Here is a 7,530-nt window from a genome sequence, read left to right on the forward strand (position 1 = left end):
GTCATTCATTTGTTTTGAAACAGTCCAAGCTCCCTGCTTGAGACAACTACCCCGACCTATAATTCAAACGGCCTACGTGATCTGTAGCGTGTTCTCATTTCTTTGTGTTCGTAATAAACTATGTCATTTGTATGTATGTTCATATGTTCGAACTACTGTCTGTTCCTTCATAACTTGTAACAGAGATGGTAGACGGGCAGAACAGAGTTAGCTATCGTCATTAGAAGACCTGTATCTCTACCTAAGCTTATCATGTAGAGAGAACAGAAGTAGCCATCATCATTGGCAGAAGCGATCAAGCTATCGTTATTAGAAGACTTGTACAATCATATCTGATCTTCAGCATGTAAAACTTCAGAAGAATATATCTATTTTTATACTTCGTGTTTTCTACAAGAACCTCCTCACCATGAGTTTAACACATCATCGTCATAAACAAGAAGATAATCCCGACTTCGTAAGTGATCTACATAACCCCAAAACACTCCATTGAAGATGGAAGTGCAATACCAACCGACTTAGCGTATAGATTATCGCAAGTCTAACATTACCTCATAGGGCGCCTTATCATACAAGGCACAAGCCCTAATATTGGTGGCAGTGGACCAGAAGAACTCTACAACTTCTCCGAAGAAATATCAGAATAATGAAGTATCATATAAGAACTCTTCAACGACGACGAAAGCAGCAGATTCTTCAAGCAACTTATTTTCATCGTTTAGTGAGCGACTTCAGAAAACAACAAGAACTCTTTAACGATGACGAAAGCAAGAGATTCTTCAAGCACTTAGTATCATCGTTAGTGAATAACTTCAAGAAACAAAACCGACGTGTCCTTTTTCCTACGACAACACAAGCTTCGTCTCTCATTAGAATCATTCAAGAAAACATCGTTAGTGAGCGTTTCCGGCACTCCAAGAAAACAAACCGAACGCGTCTGCAGCATCGGATCTTTAAGGGCTCGAATCATCGAAACAACGCGCACGGGGAAACTGAAGCCAAACCAGGTCATCCGCTAAATAGAGAAGGAGGACCAAGGCCGTGTGTCGTTATCGGAACACCGTGACTTCCCACAAAGCAAGCTAAGTACAATTTTTATTCATTTGGAGTAACTTTGAGTGTTTCCTTTGCAGGTTGAATTTCGTTATTCCTGTGGCTGAAGTTACGAGGACATTCTTAATCTTACTTTTTTACAGAAATTATCTACATCATTGAGATTTCGCTACGCGAGTTTTTTATCATTGAGTGTCTGTTTCCAGAAGTTCTACTGAAATTATCATAATCATATACTATGTTAATTCTATCAGTGGGTGATTATTAATTCCTTACGTAACAAATCATATTAAACAGTGAATATGCGTTTACGCAGTGGACGTCTGTATTTATACAGATGCATGGATAGGTCGTTAAGCACCGTAGTGATTAGAAAACACACAAAAACAAGTGGAACACCCGTACAAATCTATATAATTAGAGGTAACACTATTTCGGGTCATGACAATAAATGCTCCTTTTGCAAAGTCCCGATCGCAGATTTAGCCTTGAGTTTTTTTAGTTATATAAAATATCGAACCTCAATGACTCAACTTAACTTTAAAAAATATGGCTGGATTGCAAGGAATAACATGTCTGTAAAAAACTTTCATCAGGCTAAATGCGCTGACCAGGATCCCTCACTATTTCAAATTTTAGCAAAGAATGAAGTACAAACAGTTAATATTGAATGCAGTAGTGATAACTTGTCTTATTAGTAATCGCTCAGTTCCTAATAGTTCGTCATTCATTGCTTTATACGTAACCAGCAACATAATGCTAAATACACACAATACGTTGCCGATGGTATAAAGAGAAGGATCCTAATTATTACAAAAAGAAATAGAAACAGTAGCCCATCAGAATCAAACAAGCAAAGTCAAGCGGTCAAGGTCAGTCAAAACTGCCGAAGTTTTCAAAGCAAAGCAAATTCCACACAATAAGCAACTCTAGCAGAGTGGGGAAAAGCGATGTTGGATCATACATACCGATATCTTTTTGAATTAAAAAAGGGAGGTTTTTCCTATGAAACACACGACTGTATAAAGTAATCAGAGCAGGTTTTCGTTTTTTTTTTTAATACGTAAGTTATTATAAAGTAGTGGTGGAAAGCCCGACTGTACGCGCCGTAAAAATTAGAATATCTTGTTTATTCCTTTAGTACACGTAATATCCTGTATTTACGGACTCACCGTCTCTGTTGTTCGAACTTCCCTAATGAGAAGTCCGGATAAGCGAGCGCTTACAGATACCTCTATAGTTATAAAAAAAACATTGATCTGTATCTAGTGTAATTGTAAGATTCATCTAGGGGTATACAAAATATTATCTTACATCCTGCAAAATAAGGTGTGTTTATCAAAGGGAAATCCTATAAACCTTCAAACATATTAAAATCCGTTTGAACAAAAATGAGACAGTTTAATCAAATAATAACTATATAAAGGAACTATACATTTGTCTCATAAATCGTAACATTGTTCAAATGACCCAACAGAATTCTCCCACAACCGCAGTCGCACTTTGCACGCAAAATCTCGAGAAGCATGACTCGAATGTCTTAGTGCGTGTAAAAAGACTTTGCTGGGAAATGAAATTTTAATCCTTCCCGACACTCTGAAATATAACGATCTCCGCGAACAAAGCCCTAGACACGGTTGACACAGCAACAAGTTAATCTAGTGATCCACAAACGTATACATATCGTGGATACGGAGGAAGTTATAAATATCGCATTTTTTTATTGTTGCTAACTTTTAATCCTGCCCAATCAGTCGTGGATGAATCTCTCTGTTAATCTATCTAAAGTAATATCCGTAAAGTCATTCAAGCAGAGGTGATTCAGCAGAAATTTTTTTTATCTTTTATCTGAATACCAGGAAGTTCTCCACTAGCGAGTGATCTCTGGGAAAAAACGGATGTAATTTAACACAAAATACGGTCTAAGGACAAACATAAAGCTATATACGTACCTTGTGTAGACTCTCAATAAAATTTCAAAATAGAGATAAATGACGAAGTTGACAAATGTTAGTAATAGAGTCATTAGGAAATCACATAAGCCCATATAATTTTTCCCTCAAACGTCATGCCATAAAAGATCGGACTTGGCGTATCTGCGTAGATTCGTCGCTTAAACAAGGAAAGACTCCCGATAGTTTCCAGTTCGATGTACCGACGACATCTTATCTCTGTTAGGTTAGAATAATTTTTTTTCTCCAACTTGGACTTACTTAAATGCTTTTACCAGATACCATTACCTAATGATTGTACCTCATACACCGTTTCAGCACACTCAGGGGACATATCAATTTTACGTATGCCTCCGGCTACGTTGCGCCCCAAATTACAATATAGTGTTTGGAGACTTTTAGGGGATAACTACATGCCTATATGGATGATCTTGTAATCTTTTCTAATACTTAGAAGTACATTCACATAAAGTAGAGCTAGTGCTACAGAGACAAGGACAAATAATCTCAGAGTAAAATATCTAAATGTGAGTTTTAAAACCGAACATGTTGATCTAGGTTTTATGTGTCTAGTCAAGGTCTTAAAGTAGTCCATGGTAAGGTGTCGGCTATTCATAACTTTCCGGTACTTATTAACGTAAAAGGGGGATACAGCACTTTTGCGCTTTAGTGGGTATTACAATCGTATGCAAATATGTAATCTTCAATCATAGCAGCTCCTTTAACAGATCTTACGAAGAGCGTAGATTTATTATGGTCTAAAAAGCATCAACAGGCGTTTCGATATCTTAAAAGCGGAATAATGCAGTTTACCTAACTTAAAAATCCCTGATTTAAAAAAGGAATTTTTTTTTTATGCAACAGACGCCTCAGAACCAAGGGGTAAGGGGGGATACTACTCAGCAATATGATAAACAGTTCTTTCCTATAGCTTTTTATTCACGTAAACTAAAGCCCTCTGAAAGTAAATATGCAGTAATAGGCAAGGAAGGGCTAGGTATCGTTAACTCACTAGTACGTTTAAGTTCATAATCTATGGCATCCTGATAAAGTCCTTACTGACATGAGTCCTTTACAGAGTTTTCAAAGGCTTTAATCACAGTCCAAAAGGAACTCGGTGACAAATGATCATTCAGGTCTTTGGAGCCAAGATAAGATAATCTACCTGGGAAAGCAAATATCATAGCTGACGCATTATCCCGCAATCCCGCACCATACAGCAAAGAACCAATTAATTGGACTAAAGATATAGAAACATCAGTGCCTATTGTTAAAACCGTATCTAAACAAGGAAATTCTTTAACCCAAGAGATCGCGAGCATTGAATATCTGGGTTGGAGCGCAGAACTGTTACAAACTGAACAAAGCAAGAGTCAACAGACATAACCAAAACAATAAACACTTCGAATGGAAACAGAGGTCAGCAGCAATAAGCAAACAATAAACACTTCGGACGGAAAACACGGTCAGCGGCTAAGCAAAAACAATAACACTTCGAGCAAGAAAACCCTAAAGCACAAGTATATTTAAAGTATGTGTATCAGAATAATGTAATCAAATGTAATATTATATGTAGGTCCGTGACGAGGAAAAAAAACAAAACCCGAAGAACACAGCAGATGACTAACGACCAGGTAGTAGTAATAATCTCTTTCTACCAATTGTCTAAACTGGTTTGCATTCCGTCATCAGGTTCCTTATTATGTCACAGAAAGCCAAATCACTATTTTACTGGCCTACAATGCTTACAGATATAAAAAAGCATAAAACATAAGATGTAACACGTGTCATGAAAACAAGGGACACACTAAGACACCTGTCAGTAAGGGCCTATCCTGTGCAAAATCAATCCTTGAAAGAAAATACGTAGAATTATTAACAGAATTATGAGTCTGACAGAGGGAATGAACACTTCTTAGTGTTAATAGTTCCTTGACACGTTATATAGAATTAATAGCACTAAAAACAAACACCACAATTGAGTGCATTAGGAATATTTATGAGTGCTAAATCAGTAAACATGGAATTCAAACACATGATAATGTGACTCGGGTGTGTAAATCAATAATAATCTCCATAACGCGTTGTGTGAATCCTTTCCATTAAGAAAACCAATAATATATTTTATCACAGTGTCAATCGGTTTGGTAGAATAACTGATAATTAAATAGGAAGTGTCAATGTCTTACGAGTTACAACTCGTGATATTGGATCCGAACTGGATTATAGCGGTTTCTCGCGGTTTTAAAATACCTTTATCTTTATTTATATCTTGTATCTATAGAATTGATGCCGCAAGTAGCCTTATACGGTACGCCGCTAGAACACTCTTCCACATATTCAAGCCAACCATTAATTTATCAAATATATATATATAAAAAAAAGAATATATAAACAAATAAATATAAAAAATAAAATAAATATGGATACAAGTGGAGTCAATATAATACACTCCGTAAGAAGTCGGAAGGGTTACAAATTATAATAAAAAAGGAATCACGATAAAATCAATAACGCTTTAGTAATGACAAATAAGCTAAAAGTTCAAACACATATCAAACCTACTGACATATTGTCTGTCCCGGTAATTTATATTCGTAGTCAATGTGAAAAAAAAAATAATAATAATAATAAATAAATAAAATAAAATAAAATAAAAGAGATTTTAAAGTCAGGAAGTCTAGAAGTGAAAATGTTATCTATGGAATAATCCTATATGAATCTTATACAGGGCTAATAATATATATAGAATTTGTATGGAAACCTTTTTCATTAGTTTGAATAAGGAATATTTAATTTAACACAATTCCATCATGAAACTAATATATTGTTCAATTTTGGTACTGTTTTTTTTCAGACATTATTCTCATGCGGGTGGAGAATTAAAACAAAAAATATCATTTGAAAATACTAAAGTCGTATCTCTTACAGCAAAGTAAACGTAACTCTTAAGCTGGTGACGACGTCATCAGTTCTAGAAGGTCTGTCGCGTTTGCCGTATCAGCATTGATTCCTTTAACCTCAAATATCTGCTTGCACAGGCTTCATCTCGCGCTTGCAAAGCAGATTGACTGGAGAAAGGAATGCTTAGTTCATGAACTTCACATGTGGTTCATAGGTCACATGACAGGCCACATAACATATTCTTATCCGTGTGTGTAATGCAATTAGTTAAGGACTTGTAATCATTTTAAAATTAATGAACAATATAAGCAAATAGAATTTCTATAACAACAAAATGAATTAATTTTTTTTTCTGAACCTCATAGACATTTAGAAGTATCAAGATATGTATATATGAAATATTTACTTGCAACATTAGCCTATTACAATTCAAGTAAAACATTCATGGGAAAATGTCACATTTTCTTGAAAAACCCAAAGTTTATTTAGAAATTAGTTACATAGTGGGTTTTTTTCGTTGCATCTCCTACCTATTAATAAGTTGTAAAAAAATTAACCTCAGAGGATGCGCGCGAGAAAATTGAATATGAAACTTGTTAGGGCACATAGAATCATGATTAATATTCTCTTTGACTCTTATGTTGCCTGGCAATCTTACAAATAGCTCCGTTTTCCACTTCTTTGCTAGTAATTTACTACCAGTAATATCGAAATTTTCTTTTGGGATTTGTATTGATATCTGTTTATTTGTTATAATTATGGATATTTTTACAGTCATCATAGACCTGGATAGGTTCACTCATTGTTAATGCCATGGATAAAAAAGTTTGTACAGCGGACTCTTTTGAATTCCAAAATATCAGCGAATTCATGTGGGTAAGTCTGTCTAAATGACTCTCTCCCCCTCCCCTGTATTTGGATGTCGTCTGAATTTACTTTGCCCTTGTGACAAGTATAATTTCACTTGCAGGCTGATTAATGGAACCTGGTTACAGTATCCTGCAGTACGAGAGTTTCACATCGCAACTTCAAAAAATCGTTCGTCGCTGCGGATGACTACAGTCAAGTAACAACCGCCTACAATGTGAAAGGAATTTCATGGACTTCTTCGACCGACACCGTATCTCGTCGTTAATCTCGTTTTAATGCGGAACGCTCCGGTGGCTGTGGAAATCGACTACAAATGGGACATACTTCCGACAATTACGACCCGAAGGATATTCAACTCTACTTTGCTGGCGAAGGACTCGTGCTGGGGATGTTTTTTATTCATCGCGAACGTAATCGTGTTGCTTAGGATGCAGAGAATAAGTATGAGCGCAAAAATAGAACGTTGGACCCGCCCAGGCAAAATTTCCCCTTGTTTTAACCCTGTGAAATAGGCCGTTTCATTTGGCTATAGGTGGATGTCTGGAACTGTGTAATGGACGAAAAGTTGTTCGAACGCTAGTTAAAAGTGAAGTAGTATAACCTCGGTCATGTATCCTATATATATAAAGTATCATGTATCCTATATATAATTGATCATAAATAAACAGAGTCGAAATATATCTTGCGTGTACGCAATAGGAATCTCTTATATAAATGTTCATAAATAACAGAATCTAAATATATCTTTGCG

The sequence above is a fragment of the Macrobrachium nipponense genome, chromosome 9 (genome assembly GCF_015104395.2).
Source record: "Macrobrachium nipponense isolate FS-2020 chromosome 9, ASM1510439v2, whole genome shotgun sequence".
NCBI lineage: Eukaryota > Metazoa > Arthropoda > Malacostraca > Decapoda > Palaemonidae > Macrobrachium > Macrobrachium nipponense.